At 39.6% G+C, this 16,206-nt stretch overlaps 1 protein-coding gene across 19 annotated transcripts in view; it reads right to left on the reverse strand.

The window, feature by feature from the left end:
• Positions 1–16,206, reverse strand: part of TENM4 (teneurin transmembrane protein 4) — a 1,547,018-nt gene that overhangs the window by 551,566 nt on the left and 979,246 nt on the right. For 6 of the 19 annotated variants that reach the window (XM_038158258.1, XM_038158266.1, XM_038158286.1 and 3 more), the window contains one exon: positions 12,182–12,359. The exons of the other annotated variants lie outside the window; for them this stretch is intronic. The gene's annotated coding sequence lies outside the window, so the exon portion shown is untranslated. The remainder of the gene's footprint in view (positions 1–12,181; positions 12,360–16,206) is intronic. 19 annotated transcript variants of the gene reach the window in all.

Consider the following 16,206-nt stretch of genomic DNA (forward strand, 5'->3'; position numbering starts at 1 on the left):
TTTTTCACGTGTACCCAAATTAGGAGCTGGTAAAGGCTACTGTTATTTCTGCTGATGAGAAAGTGACATCTGTGGGAACACAGAAAGCTACAGAGTGTGTCTGTCTGGGGCTAATTGATTTATAAAACTTGCCGACAGACAGATGTGAACAAACACTTCTGACAAACAGCATGATTATAAATTAGCTTTTTCTTTTTATAGGAGGTAGGCTAAAAACACACAGCAAGGATAAGTAATGGGTGCGGGAGACACATTATTTATTTTCTGCATCCAATGAAGCACAGCAATTGTACTCTTGTTCTGTGGGCTGGTTTCATGTTGGAGTCTGGGAGTAGGGGAAAAAGAGCTGAAGAATTAGGATGATCTCTACAAAATGGGAAGCATATTGCAGTATCCCAGGAAAAGATATAAATATGATCTCTCTGAGCTCTCTGTCTGAACTTGTGGGTTTTAGCTAAAGTGGATAGGTCTGATTGTTATTAAGGAATTCTGTGCTGTTTTCCTTAATGAAATTCACTCCTACAGAGACCAAGCAACTTAATTTCAGGATTTGTGCATTAGAGGAGAAGAGAGTGTGAACTTCATCACATTGCTTTGATACGTAAATAAAGTTGTGCAATTCCTTTGAATTGTTTCTTAAGTCAATGAACAACACAACTGGTTTCCCCAGGAGAAGAATGGAGGGTGTAAAGGGAGGGATGAGCCTAACAGGCAACTGAAGTCCTCTGTGGGTTTATGTGAATGCTGAGACTACTCTCTAAAATAACAAAGTTCTTTCCTCAATGTCCCAGAAGAAGATTACAGGGAAAAAAAAATAGAAAAAAAAATCCTACCTCTTCATATCTACATGAAGGAAAAAGAGTTCCACACACTATTGTCTAGATGGGTTTCACTTCATTTTCCCATATATAAGCAGGAGGCAATAAGAAATAGAATTGAAATTAAGTTGTCTCAAAGTAGTGGAAATGAAATTTTTATAGGTATTAAACGTGAAAACAGACCACAGAAATTCACAACAAAGATTACATTGTCTAAACTCATTGGTAAAGCAAGTGGAGCAATTTAAAATAAAGGTAAAAAGGAATTTTCTTATCATCCCTTAAGCTCCCAACATCCCTATGTGCTCCTATTTGTGTTCTACCAGTCCCATTACCAAGCATGAGGCAGCAACAACTGGGACTAGTAGAAAGGAGTATGCTGTGTATGCCTGCATTTTATACAGAGGGAAAGCTTGCCATCCATCATCACAGTTCCAGAGGGAGAGGTAATGCTGAATCTTTCCTCTACAGTACTTTCCACCACCACGCAAAGAAATCTCAGTGAGAGAGAGCACACGAGTGCTAAGTGCACCAACACAAGGGTAGAAATGGAAAAAAAAAAACCTCACAAAAGTCATTACTCATCAATCTTCAGATTTACAGCCTTCAAGGTCTGGGAGGGTGGGGGCTCAGCACAGGCAGCAGCAGCAGACACGGCTGCTCCTCAGCTAAGGCATGACCTTTCCTGACTGCCCAGCCCTGGGTATGTAGATGATGGGAGAAGGGCAGGGAAAGTTCCTGCTGCTCACTTCTTGGGGTGCTGCCCTTGTACAGCTGCCTTGTACAATTCAAAGCAGCCACACTCAGCATTGGATCGGTGAAGGGCAGTGAGCAGCCAGCAGCAATTCTGGCAGCCAGTGAGGGATTTTTCAGGACGAAAGCTGAGTGCAATCAAGGAGAGGTAGGCAAAGCAATCCCTAGACCAGTGGCTTCTGGGAACACGTAGATACGGAGGCAGAACCTTGCAGGCAGAGGCTTGCTGGGTTCATGAGGGTTCATGGTGTTTACCCTGCTGAGGGTCTGTGGTGCAGTGAGATTTAGTACTGAGGATCCTGTTACCCTAATTGGAATCCAGCAGAACCTGGTATGAGGAAGACAAAATACAAGCAAAATGTGGTCCCAAAGCTTATATAGACTCTCTAATCTAGGCTGAAATCTTGGCAGACAGGACATGCCAGTGGGACACAGGACTTCGAGTATTCCTGGGAAGATGATGTTAATTATTCCTGTCATTAAGAGCAGCAGGAAATGAGTCTTTGAGAGCAGCTTGTCTTACATACACACACACACACACACACACACACAGGTGCAAGCCAAGGGGGGCTTTAGGAGAAAAGGTTGTTGCTCAGTGTAAAGGAAACTAAGTCAATATTATCTTTTAATAACAAATCCAAAAGGAGGCAAGCTGTCCCAAAGAATGAGCCAACAGAAAACACAATTCACAGGAATATGACAGATAAAGGGGCCTCAGTTGAACAAATTAGCATGTGCAAATATTTGGGCTGATGATCTTGATGGAGATTTAAATTGTAGAGACCACATTAATAAATTGACATCCCAAACTGGAGTTGCATAAAAATAAACCTTTCCCAATCCAGGAATTGCTTTTCCTGCCTTGTTTTCTTTCACTTAGTAGAAAACATGTTTCCTTCATGCTGTGAGAAACAATCTTTTTTTTCATCCCTGTGCTTGCTCTCACTTTTCTGATGACTACTCTGAGTTTAATAAGATGCTGTCAGACATGTGCAGTTAAACCTGGGGTTGCGTTTCTGTTTTCTCTTGTTCTTGCACATCACAATTCCAGCGGTGTCGCTTTTACAAGGCATGATGTGACTCCTCACAGGAACAGTGCAAGACAAAACCAAGGTGTTGATGGAGCACTGAAGCATCCCTCCCCTGCTGTGGGACATATGTGCAAGGAGAAGATCTCCTGTAGTCGCTCTTCATTTTAAACCCACCCGGGTTTTTCCAAAGTGCTCTCTAAATAAACAAGGCAGGAAGAATTATGTTTTATATGCATGCAAATTCCACAAGTTACCTTTTTTCTTTTCCCCTATAGAATCATAAAAAGGCTTGGGTTAGAAGAAGGTATCTTAAAGATAATCTAGTTCCAAGCCCCCTGCTGTTGGCATGAATGCCACCCACTAGATCAGATTGTCCCATTCAACCTGGCCTTGAACATTTCATATGCTTTCATCTTCCATGCTTTTGTATGTGTAATACAATTAATGCTAGGATCACCTGAATGGGAGGCAAATTATGCACCCAAGAAGAAAAGGAGGGTCTGAAACAAACTAGTTCTGCTTTGATTTGTTTCTTGATCCCAAGAAGAGAGAAGATGAAGAGCAATCCTTGCTGTTAAATGGCCACCTTGGTCTTTCTTTTTACTGTCATAAAGGAAGGAAAAAAAAATAACGCAGGAAATTCCTGCGCTCCGGTGTACGGTTAAGTCACAACTTTCAGGAGTGAATTAGCCTGCTAATGTCATAATGTCTGTTAAGTCAGTTAGAGCAAGGCAGCAAGGCTCTTGCTTTTGTACTTATTATGCTTATCTCAATTGCTATTCACAGTCTGAAGCCTCACTTCCCTGCCATTTTATACTGATCACTGTGCTAGACTGAGGAAAAGCTTATGACCATATGGTAGCATTTGGCTGCTCACCCATTCTCAGAATTTCACCCAGTTCTCATTGACTTTCAATGGCATCTGGATGACTAATTGCCACAGGCATCTCTCAAAGGCACAGCTACAGCACCCCAAAGTATGCAGGCTACTTGCAAGTCTAACCACACAAAACAGCAGGTTCCTGCCTCCAGGCACTTGCACCTACTGTTAGATGTTTATCCTGAAGTGGTAAAGATAAGTCAAGCAAGGCAGAGTGGTTATGGCAAGTCTCAGGCCACAATGTGTAGCTGGAAGTTTTAGGAAGAGCTGGGCTTGTCGAATGAACATCATCATGCCCCTTACAGTGACCAGCACAGAGGTAGCAGAAAAGGTGCTGAGCAGCCTGTGCCTTGAGCTGCAGGACTTATTTTGTGCTGTGCCACTGATGTCCAGTAGAGCCTCATTTAATCCCTGTGCCATTTTTCTGTACTAGGTCACAAAGTGTTGGGAAAAGGACAGTGTTGAGGGCAGTCTTCCATAATCCATGCGCAAAGGAGTTTGTCATGGAGATTCTGGCATTGGTTGGAACCTGACCTGGAAAAACTCTGGGAGAAATAATAGCAGCAAGTATTTCTGTGTTCTCAAAAGAATAGTGTGGACTCATCTGCACTGTGTGAGCTGACAGTCCCCACATAACTGACCTGAAAGTGGCTACACTTGGTTTTGTCAAGGTTTTTTTTCCTTCACAGCCCCCCAGTTTCTGCAGGGCAAAGGAAATCCTTTTGAAGAAGATGATTCAGAATAGAGGAAAACTGTGTGTTGTGTGAACAACTATGTGAGGCAGGAAAAAACAAAAAAGAGACTTCTTCTATCCTAAACAACAGCAAGACCATTGCTGAGGTCAGAATGGCCAGGGCTGTAAAAAGCTTCTAAAAATGTGTGTGCTGCTGTTGAATTGCTTTGCCTTTGTCTGCAGAGCTTCTCAGGGAATTGTATTCAATCTCAACTTTTATGAAGACGAGCCCAGTGAAGATTTGGTCTACAGCATTTCTGGCTGTAGTCTGAAATATTGCTAAGGATGTCTTTAAAGATTTAAAAGGAATTTAGCTTTAGTATTGTTTGTGATTATTGTTGGGTTTTTTTCCAAACCACAGAATTGCTGAGAGGTTTTATACCTTTTCTATTTTCTTCCTTCAAAGATTACGGATAGACTCGTCACCTAATTATTTTGTTTCCATCTTGTAAACAAGATCTGGGGAATAAGATAGCAAAGAACACATTTCTGCTTGTATCTCACAACATGCCTACACTGAAAGAAATTATACATAACAAAATTTCATTCCAATTTCCTGTAACATGGCACCCTGTGAAATGGGAAATAAAAAAGAGGAGATGCTGTTAGACACGGTCTGTTCTGTGTAGTTCTACTCTGCTCCAAAGGAGTGCTAAATGGAAAGTTTCAGTTTCAATAAACCTTCATTGATATATTTAGTAATATTAATAAATTATTCAAATAGAAAAAGAACAAAAGTTCCCATGAAAATATACACAGATGTTATTTAAGCAGCCCTTGCCTGGAATATAAGAAAGCCAGGTTTCTCACTTCTGGAAATCTGAAAAATAAGTTGACTATGAAGCACAAAAAAAAGGTTATTTATTTGTTTTTTTATTTAATTCATCTTTCTTTTCCAAATTCACTCAACACCAAAGAAAGTAAGTGTTTAAATGGTCATTTTTACAGTTAGGTTTTAAAAATTTTTTCTTGCAGTGTAATTTTAGTTGGCTGTGCTCCTTCAAAAACAGCTGGAATAATGGCCTATCTGCATATAGGTTCAAAATATAACGTAAAACATGTAATATACCACATATAGATGTTATATACATCATCTGTTGTATAAATTTAAAAAAAACCCAAAAAACCAACAAGCATCTGCAATATTTCATTCATTTCATAGTCTGGAAGCCATCTCATGAGCTTGAGAGAACCTCTGTTGAGATCATGGGTTGAAGACATACATTCCTAACATAAATATTGCTACTCCTCAAATACATGGTTCCTGCACTGTCTAAAGAGACTGATAATAACACCCTGTGGTTATCAGTGCAAAAAAAGGAATAGTTTGAATTTTAAAAAAATGCTTCCCATAATCAAATGTTAAATAAAGCATTACCATAGACAAAGTTATGGTTTTTACTATGTCAGGTTGTATATATCAAGAAAAGTGGGGGATATAAATAAAACCTCCCTCATTAGACCTGCAGCCTGAGGACGGGAGGGGTATAAGCACCACCACACATTTCCTGAGATTTGCAAAACCAAAAAATGCATGAGTGACATAAATCAAGGCAAGTCTATGAAGCACTATTTAATATTTTGGTTTTCCTTAGTAAATATTCTCCCTTAAATGTCTGACTTCCAATAGGAAAATGCAAATGGGGGCATTTGCCCTTGATGCTTCAGGCTTGCATACAAGAAAATGCCTGAGTCCAGATTTGGCAAGAAAGAAACAGTCATCCTGATTTCAAAGGAAATCTCTCGATATTGGGGCATCTTTAAGGTCTTAAAGATATCCACGGGATTCCAATACACATTTAATCATCTGCCTATGCATTATTTCTGAAGTGGGCCCAACAGCATAACTAAAGTTTTCTGAAAGTCTGCAGTCCCTACAGACCTCAGGCTGTGCTTTCCCATTATCTCACCATTTTTTCTTGAGATTTTGGCAGTGATCTGTGCATGTTAGTGCTGACTTTGAGCAGGATGAGAGATCACCCACTTTGGAAATGCTATGAGTTTGCAGTGCCCAGCTGTGCTCACGATTTCTGCTCTCCCAGTTTTCCCTCTATACGGAGGATCTGGAGGCATCAGGGCTCATGGGGAGCCTCCTATCTGAAGTCTTCCACAAGCATCTCCACCTCCACAGAACTCAAATCCACACAGCAGCCAGCCACCTTTGCCTTTTCTTTATATAAAGTCTATAGAATGTAATGGATTTCTGAATAAATGGTGTTCCTGTAGCTTTTCCTCCAACAATTTCTTTTTGCTTATAAATTTTAAGCTCAGATTCAATTACATTAAATGCGCAGATGAGCTGCTGGACTCTAATGATGGCTGAGCATGGAAATATAATTCCATGCTTTTACTGGTCATTTCACCCAAAGGTGATGTCTTTTAAGACTGAAAGGAATTAATCAAAGAAAAAGGTGATGGGAGAAGTCAGCCTCCTCTTACTGCCTGCTGCCAGTTCAGGGAGAAGTGAAATGAGCTGTCAGAGCTCAAAGGGAGTATGAGAGGGAGACATGCCTGTAGTTCACTGTGTACCTTCTCTCTAGAGCCTCAGGAGGACATTTTGATGGTGCAGTAATCAGAAAGATGAATTCTCTGGTGCTCTGAACAGACTGCCAAAAGGCAAAGCCCTCCCTTTGCTGCCAAACCCTTATGTGAGCAGTGTTCAGGCAATGACAAATCTTACAGAACCCCATGTGTGCAAAAGGGAACCAACCCCAACACCTTTCTCACTGGTGCTGGATAATGCCCTGCCCCTGAGTGTAGCACAGGACCTTCATTGACAAGAGCACTTAAATTAATAATGAATTTCTTGCCATAAAGGCCACCAACCTATGCCACACAAGGCTGCAATTTATTTTGTCCATGCTGCTCTGAAGACTCTCTCCTGCTCTGAAGACTCTCTCACCAGCAGCAAGCTTCAGTGATAAAAAAAAAATTAATAAAATCAGAATCAGAGAATGGTTCAGGTTGGAAGGGATCTTAAAGATCATCTCTTTCCAACCTCCCTGACATGGACAGGGACCCTTCTAGCAGTAGAAGCATTAAGGGTAAATCTGATCACGTGTTAATGTACTAAAGGTAAGGTGCACTTCACTTCCAAAGATGGAAGGAAGCATGTATTTATGCTTTAAAATCAAGGGAAATAAGGATAGCAGGTTAAAATGCTTCTGTAAGATAGAAAAGCTAGGAGGAATGATTTTTTTTTTCCCCAGGAAATCACTACTTGAAAATTTCATGGATAACACAGCCACTTGAATAATGAATAAAGCAGACTGGTTTAAATGCAGTGAAATTGCCCTCTCCTCAGCTTTCTTTTAATCTTTTGTGGCCCTACAAGGAGCCTTAGAAGAGGCAGCCCTGTGACATGATAATCCAGCCTTCTCCAGCAGCTGAGCTTAATCAGACAGTAAGACCTGAAGCCACTATGCTACGTTTTCAAGCAGGAGCCTCAAATTCACTTTTTCATGGCTAAACACTTGTTGATTTTACATCCCCTGAATTAAAACATAGAAAAACCCCAACAAAACGAATACTAACCACAAACCACGTAAAGGACTAAATCCACATTGTCAATAGCTCCTTAATTGCTAACTTGAAGGTCCATAGCAGTCCTGATTATCACTCAAGTTATTTCATAAATGCATGTTGATTTTGAAATTGTAATGGTGCTGAATTAGCAAATGGATTGAGAATGGCAGAAGAGTTTTCTGTGTCAGGGGGCTCTACATTACGAGTTATAAGGTTTCCCTTTCCCTGTATAACTCCTGGGATTGCAAAACATTTACCAAAAATTAATTTCTCATCACTCAGAACACCCTAGGATGTAATCTGATGTCTGTGTTTCACAGAAATTAAAACCACAGCTTTAACAAACTGATGGCTTCCGTGTATCTTGCTGCGAGGTCCACTGCAGCATTAAGACCAAGAAAGCTGATTTTAATAGAAATTTATAGACACATATTTTTCCACGGGGCTGTGTCTTGTTATTAGTTACTGGTGTGCCTAGAAATGAGCAGACTCCAGCTAGAGTCTCACTTTCAGCCCTCTCCTGAGATTCTGCACTTCCCTCTTGCAAGTGGGGAGCTCTTCCTGAGCCCCCCTGGCTTAGATTGTTCAGAGGGTCACCTTCACTGCAGGACCCAACAACCTTTGGGACTGCTATTTGACTGAGAAAGGGTAGCAGGGTCATTGACAAAAAGAGAAAGAGAATCATGGAGTCATTTAGGTTGGAAAATATAAGATCATGAAGTCCAACAATTAACCCCACACTGCCAAGTCCACCAGTAAACCATGTCCTCGAGTGACACATTACTCATGCAAGATCAGTGAGATTACATGAACCTAATTTTTGAAAAAAGAAGCCTAAACCCAGATTCTTTTGCTTTTTATCTGTACATTGCACAAATCTTGGTAATTTTTATTTTTGTATTTTTTTCTGGTGCAACCAGACAGACTATAAAACTAGAGTCTGGTCCTTGGCAGAGAACTCAAGTGATTGGGAAAGCCTGTGACTGGTTAGACTTCCCTGCAACAGCAGGGATTTAATGTATTTCTCCCTTGCTGTAGAGAGCTTTTGAAAGAACTGAAATAAGCTTTAAACACTTTTGCTTTTTTTCTTAATCAAATGGGCCTAAAGAAATCAGGACAAAGCATGCACAGTTAGCAACTGATTTTCCTTTAGGGAAAAAAAATAAACAAGATGAACATACACCTTCAAAGAACCAGCTTGATATTACTTGAAATTATATTGCAGAGAGTGGAACCAAATTCTGGCATTAGTTTTTTATATACATTGAATATTTGGTCATCTTATAAAGATGAAGGAACTCTGGTGGCACCAAGCCAGCTATACACACTAGAAAAGCATCCAAGCAGCCATGTTATTATTTAATAATCTATTAGAGAATATCATCCCACTGTCGAGGTATACTTTTGGTCAGCCTGATAAAGATGGAAAAATAGATTTCCATATGTTAAGGGTTGACTTGAAGCTCCTCTGAATTAGATCATAATTATTAGAAAAAATTTCATTTCCAAAAGAGTTGTCAAGCACTGTAACAGGCTGCCCAGAGAAGTGGTGGAGTCACCATCTCTTGGGATTTTTAAAAGATGGGTGGATGTGGCATTTTAGGACATGGTTTAGTGGTGGACTTGGCAGTGTCAGATTAATGGTTGGACTTGATGGTTTTAGAGGTTTTTTCCAACCTAAACATTTTGTGATTATATTATTCTAGGATATTTACAGGGTTAAAAATCTCCTCTGGAGAAGCCAAAGCTGATGAATATATTAGCTTAACTCAACTCCATTTCCCTCCTGACTGTGCAAAAAGGAGCTACACCAGCATGCCCAAAATGGGAATCAATTACTCCTCCTCCTCATGCTGCTAAATATTCAGGTCCTGTTGGTGCATCTCCTCCTGTTTGGCTCCAGTTCTCTTGCAGGTTAGCAAGGAAATCAGATGCAAATCACATAGGTGATTCCTCAGTGGGAGGACAGAGCTGTGGCTGCCAAGGAGGAGGCAGGCTGCCCTTGTGTTTCTCGGAGTCACATAGCGCTTAGCCACACAGCTCCCATTGACTTTCAAATGGGAAATATGTAGATGCAAGTAAGAGTTATGGAAATGTAGCCTTTTACTGTATCATTAGTTTTTTGTTTCCATATGACAGAAACTCATGATTTATTTTTGAATATTTAAGCTGTGCCAGTGCTTTTTTTTTTTTTTTTTTCTGTTCTTTTGGTGAGCGTGAAATAAGCAACCCCAAAGTTTGGCATGCACCATAAAGAAGCTAACACAGCTGAAGATCATTGTGAAGGGTCTCTTTTGCATATCATCTAATCTAATTGCAGCATATGTAGTCTCCTTAAAGTACAGGAATATGGAAGTGGTCACCTGGGTTGTATTTCTCTCTGCTGGACAAATCAATTAGTCTATATGCATCATCTTTAAAGTAGAAATGATGCTTCATTCACATAGAAACTTTCAGCCTTTTTCAAGCCTTGAGGAGTGCACTTATATTTTTGGATTCAGTATAACATACTATCTAGGCCATATACCGATATCAGCAAGCTTGAGACTATTATAGTTGCTTCACTCACACCATCCCACTAACCATCTTTTATTGCCACTTTTGTCTGTGGTTTAAGACTGGGCTACATGGGACGCAGTCAGCAAGATTTTCTGTCCTCATGTTAACACCAAAGAAAACTAGAAATTAACTCCACTAAATGCAAGGCTCCATTCAGTTTCAAACTGAAACTGAGCTGCACCAATATATATATATTTATCTCTTGAAAACCTTATGCAATCCTGAACATTTAGATTTAGCAGAATCCCTCATCTGATGGTTTGGTTTATCTTGCTCCAGCCAGCAAAGCAGTTGAGCTACTTAGTAATTCTGATGAAATTACTGCTGAAAAGCAGAGGCAGGTGTGTCTCTCTGAATCATGTCCTTATCACAAGAAATTCAGGGGCTACCAGATGATCTGACCAAAGAGCTCAGAAGGATCATTTCTCTTAACTAGGCTTTTCTCAGAGGGAAATGGCTATTTGCATATTTTACCAGAAGTATCAGGCTTTTATTAGTTATAAGGAAGAATAATGGTATCTGCCTATATATTATCTGTCCAGCAGTACCTATCTATACCTTATTTTACTATTCAGGACACTTTGCTGAAGCCTCTACCCTTCTGCAGAACTAGAAATTCCTGGCCTCATCCTTTTCTTAATTAAGTGACAATAAATCCTGAACAGTTTCACCGAAACCATCAAATTTCTCTCTTTTTTTTTGATGTAAAACTGGTGGGGAGAGACAAGAGGGCCCTTGATTCTAATAATTCTGTCTTTAAAACAGTCCATGGGCCTTCGCCATACAGCCCCTCTCTACTACAGACTGCATTCCAATAGGAATCTGACACATAGTATTTACAAAGAGTGGGGCTAAACTGTTTTGGTGGGGTTTGTTTGTTTGTTTTTAATGGAGCAGAGCTAAATACTAATATATTGGCACGTGCTGCCAAGGGAAGTAGTTGATTCACCAGCCTTGGAGAGGTTTAAAAGACATGTAGATGTGCCAAATAATTTACTGCACACACTCTCCAAGTTTACAGAAGAATTTGGGTTGAGTTTGATGTTTTGTCACTAACTCAGAAGAGCTAAAACTTTGGAAAAACAGGTGGGTGAAACAGTTTGCAAAGAAAACAGTCAATTTTGTAACAGTCTGAACCATTATCTAACCTGTCTCTTTGAAAGGCTTGGGACAGACTATAAAAACAGACTGCAATTACAGAAGAGGAATGAAATGAATATAGTTTGTATGTTAGGAGGATCCTTCTTTCTTCCTGAAGCCTCTACAAAAAATATAATTTGTGCTGGCATTGACCTGCTTTTGAGGGGGATCTTGTATTTCTTTACTTCACAGGTTCCCAGAGGCTTTTGTGTGGCATTAATATTGGTAATGACAGAGTGTCTTTCCCTAATAAGATATAATGGAGGTGAAAAATAATTTCTATGGCTTCTGCAAGGAATAAGCACTGTGTTCAGATCCTGAAAATTCAGCTGTTTGTTATCCTCCTGCAGCCATAGGACAAATTGAAAATGTGCATGTGAGAAGCTGGACAGGTGGAAGGGAAACATGCCTGGGAGAAGGGAACGCACAGCCCTTGTTCCCACATGTGCCTGAGTCTCAAGGTGTTTATTGCCCTTGCTATCAATAAAAGGCTTTACAAAACTTTTTTTTCCAGAATACCTTCACCAATTTTTAAAATTTCTTTCTCTCTTTTTTTTTCCTAATACCTGCCAAGCTCCTTTCTTAAGGATATATCAAGAAATTCTTCACAAACAATTTTTTTCAGAAAAAGTAAAATGCAGGCATGTTGGCACCTATTTTGGTTACCTAGAAGCAAAGGTGCTGAAACTGAAGGAAGGAAGGGGAAGAACCAGTTTTTAAGCTAGAAAATACAGAAACTTACAGGGTTTGCAGGCACATAACCTTACTCCATCTCCAAGTATGTGTTTTGTTATCCCAAACTGGTGAGGAAGATGAAATCAGTGTTCACAATCTGGTCTTGCAGGTGCAGTCTGAGGGTTTCATCCCTGTGATCTCCAATTGCTCTTCATCCTTTCTTTCATTCTTTATTCTCCCTTCCTCTGATGATGACAAACAGGGGCACAAAGAAATAGGGAGGAACAGAGTGAAGTGCTTCTTTCCAGCAGCCACTCAAATTTCAAGCAGAATACTGAAAGAACCAGTACAAAGAAACAGAGCTGTTGTTTTTCCCCCTGCTTGCTCCTTGTTAAGCTTCACAGCTACACAGGTGCTCTACTTTGAAAGAGAAACGGCAACAAAAACATCCACTCACTTTTCTAACTTGTTAATTAACCTTTTTGCTTTCCCTGTCTATATTTCTTTCCTCCAGTGCTCTCATTCCTAATATTACCTTTTGTGAGACAAGATGGTGGAAGATGAGACAAAATGGCAGAGGAATGAACTACCATTGACTGGGAATCCTTTCAAGCAAAACATGTTGAGAGCATATGCAAAGGTGCTGCCTCTCAGATCATTCCTTTGGCAGCAGGATGTGATAGGCAAAATCAAACCAATATTCAGAGATTTTCAGCTGCAGATCTCAATAACTGCCAAGGTTTTTATCGTTGTTTTCCAAATGGGAAAGAAAGAGAAAGAATTTGAGAACATATGGTGATAGAATAATGAATAGGTAAACAGACTCCTTCTGGGCTCTGTCCTTCATTAAACTGAAAGGAAATTAACAATCTTAGATTCAGTATTATAATAATGGACATTGACCATGATTTCATGACCAGAAAGGAGCTACTGCAAAGATCTTTAGCCTCCTTCTCTCAAAGCTGATGTACAAAAGTAAAGTTTGGAAGACATATATCAAAACTCAGCACTGCGTTCTGCAATTTTGCTACCCAATGTGTTCCCACTCACTCCTGTTGAGTGAAGATCAAACAAATCATGGAATAGAGAGGTCAAAACTCAGTTTTACCACCAAATGCATCGCTTATCTGCAGATGTCTCATTCACTAGGAAGCTGCAATTCTAAAAATGTATCTATAAAGATGATAATAGATACAAGAATCTTGTTGTTTACCAGGATATTTTTCTGACCCTGAGGCCATTCACAATCATATTAATCTTAACTTTGGAAATATATTATGTGTTCAATTCAGCTAAGAACAAAATAATGAGCAGTATCCCAGCAAGTATTTGGTTACCTCCTCATCTGTTTACCATGTGGGGACACATGGAAGAAGATCTGTTGCTGAAAAAGACACTTCCTTTTATTGCACTGGTTGCCAGCACCCCTGAAGTTTAAAAAAATTAAAAAATGGGAAAAGTAATTAAAGCATGCTAGGCCTAATTACTTTCCTGCCTGCTTTGACAGTGTTTTGGTGGGGAGAAATCATAGTACTTCAAACCCCCATGTCTGCTTAGGAACTGCAGTCCCCAAGCCTTCTGCTGAGTAGAAAGCTGGAATTCTCTCTTCTTAGCTGGACAACCTCCTGCTTTCATCAAGAAACTTGACATTTTCCATAGCCAGCTCCACATGATGCTCCTTCCACAAGGTACTATTTGAGATCCAGGGATCTGAAGAGGAAAATACAAGTTTATATTCTCAACATATTAAGAATGTTATTAATTGGATGTTGTTTGTTGGAGAATGCTGAGGATATTTAAACTTAGAGGGTAAATACTCAGACATAAACAAGATTGTTGGAAGGCAGAGGATGGTTCATGCTGAACAGTTCCTGTAACTACTCCAAAGTTGGCTATATTAGAGGTATAAAGGTTGATCCAGAAAAGCCCTGGAAACATCATAGTAGTAATACTAATACACCAAAACCCAGAAGAAAATCTCTGACAAAGAGTGGAAGAAAATGCAAAATCCAAAAGGGAAGAAAAATAATGGCAAGAGAAATTAGAGAAAATTAATGTGAAAAGCAAATAAATTAAATAGTAATAACCATGCATTGTAGGGCAAATATCTACTATATTGCTTGGGGAACTATTTTCTAAAAGAAAACAAAAAACTACCAAACAACCAAAACCCAAAAAAACCAACAAAATCCAACCAGATTTGAAGCCAGGGTAAAAAAAGTTTTTGAAGTAAGGGGAAAATGAATATTTCAGGAGAAGTACTTTTTTCCCATTTCTCGTCACTCCAGCTACATCTGGAATACTGCATCCAGCTGGGCCCCCAACAAAAGAAGGCTGTTGACAAACATCAGGGAGTTCAGCATAGGCCACCACAGTAATCAGGAGGTTGGAAGAGGTTGGAGCACATGATGTACGAGGAAAGGCTGAAAGAGCTGGGTTTGTTCAGCCCGGATACTCAGCAGGGATTTCATAGCTGCCTTACAGCACTTCTGAGCAAGTTTTTTAAGAAAACAGAGCCAAGTTGTGATGCATGACAGGGAAGGATCCATCTGGATTAAAGGGAAAAAAAATCCAGTATGAGATATTTAAGCCCAAATAAATTGTGGGATCTCCATCCTTTGAGATTTTCAAGGCCCAACTGAAAGAATCCCTAAATAATCTGTTCTCAGTTCAGTGTTGATGCAGCTGTGAGGAGGAACATGGGCTGGAGACCTTCTGAGGTCCCTTTCAGCCTACATGATCATCTAATAATAGGAAAGCTTCAGCAGAAACATTTTAGATAAAGCAATCTGGGAGACAGAAGAGATAAAAAGCAGAGCGAAAGGCTGATGTTACTGGTATATAGGGCAATCTAGATACAGGCCAAAATATTTGGTATTTAAAATGAAACTTTGGAAAAGAAGCTTTGGAAAAGATGCAAACATAAAAAAAGAGCTATGGGGAAGGATATCAGATTATAGTCAGAATTATACTCTGTGAATTTCTTCTTTCTAGTATAAAGAATAAAGTGTAAGGTGAAAAGTGGTCTAGGTTAAACCATGATTTTCCTTTGCTTCTACCTTTTGAATAACCATGGAGGGATAGATTTTGCGGAATATGACCCAGTGCTTTTCTTTCTACCCTTCACAAATAATTTTGGTTCATATTTGGTTTTGACCCAAGTTAGCATACTTTGCACATCTGTTTTAATGGAACAGCTTATGCAGATGAAACCTTTTTGTTGTCATCCTTCTTATCATCAAAAGCATATATATACTACGTTGATGCACATTGGCTCTTGTGTCTTCAGGCCTATCAGTAGTCTTCTTTTTATGTGAAGTGGATAATAGGAGAAGCTGACAGATGAACCAGAATATGCAGCTGAAATATTTGGATGGGTTGTAACAAAGTTTGGCCAGTACTTGCTTCAGAAAATGCCATAGTTACTAGAGGTGTAGACTTTTTTTTTGATAACAGCCAGAAATTGTCATTCACTTTGCACTGGGGCATACTCTGATTGCTTTTTCAGTGTTTGTACTTAACTCCTCATCAAGTTTTGCTGCTTCTTCGGAAACATTTGTAGGCATTCCTGAGGGTAAAGGGAGCTTTGGTCTGATTCTGTTGAGGCCAAGATTTTAACAAACTGTAGTACGTTTGACATTTAGAAAGAAAATATAGCTCACATACATCACCAAATAGTAGCAGCTTCACAAAATAACATTGCTATGACACTTTCTTTTGCATTGACTCTTATGTGTGTTCATTGGTTTAGGGATGTCCTGAAGTTTCATTCCTTGGAAGGGAAACTCAATCATTAAATTTGATGCCAAGCCTGTTTTGCAAGACTTTTCATTACAGTTGCTTTGCTACATAGCTAAGAAGTGCAATTGGGAACAAAAGATGGTACTTCCCACTCCTTGCTGACAACTCCTCAGACCTCACCATGAATTCTTTTCCATCTTGGCCCTTCTTTTATTTCCATTTGTAAGTTACAATGCGTGTATTAGAAAGATTGCCCTCACAGAGAGTGCTTGTGAACTTTTAAAGGAACTCATTGACAGGCTTGAATAAAACATCCATAAGTTCACCTGCCTGAGCTCTGTGCAACTGATT

This window comes from Motacilla alba, chromosome 1, assembly GCF_015832195.1.
Source record: "Motacilla alba alba isolate MOTALB_02 chromosome 1, Motacilla_alba_V1.0_pri, whole genome shotgun sequence".
NCBI classification, from domain to species: domain Eukaryota; kingdom Metazoa; phylum Chordata; class Aves; order Passeriformes; family Motacillidae; genus Motacilla; species Motacilla alba.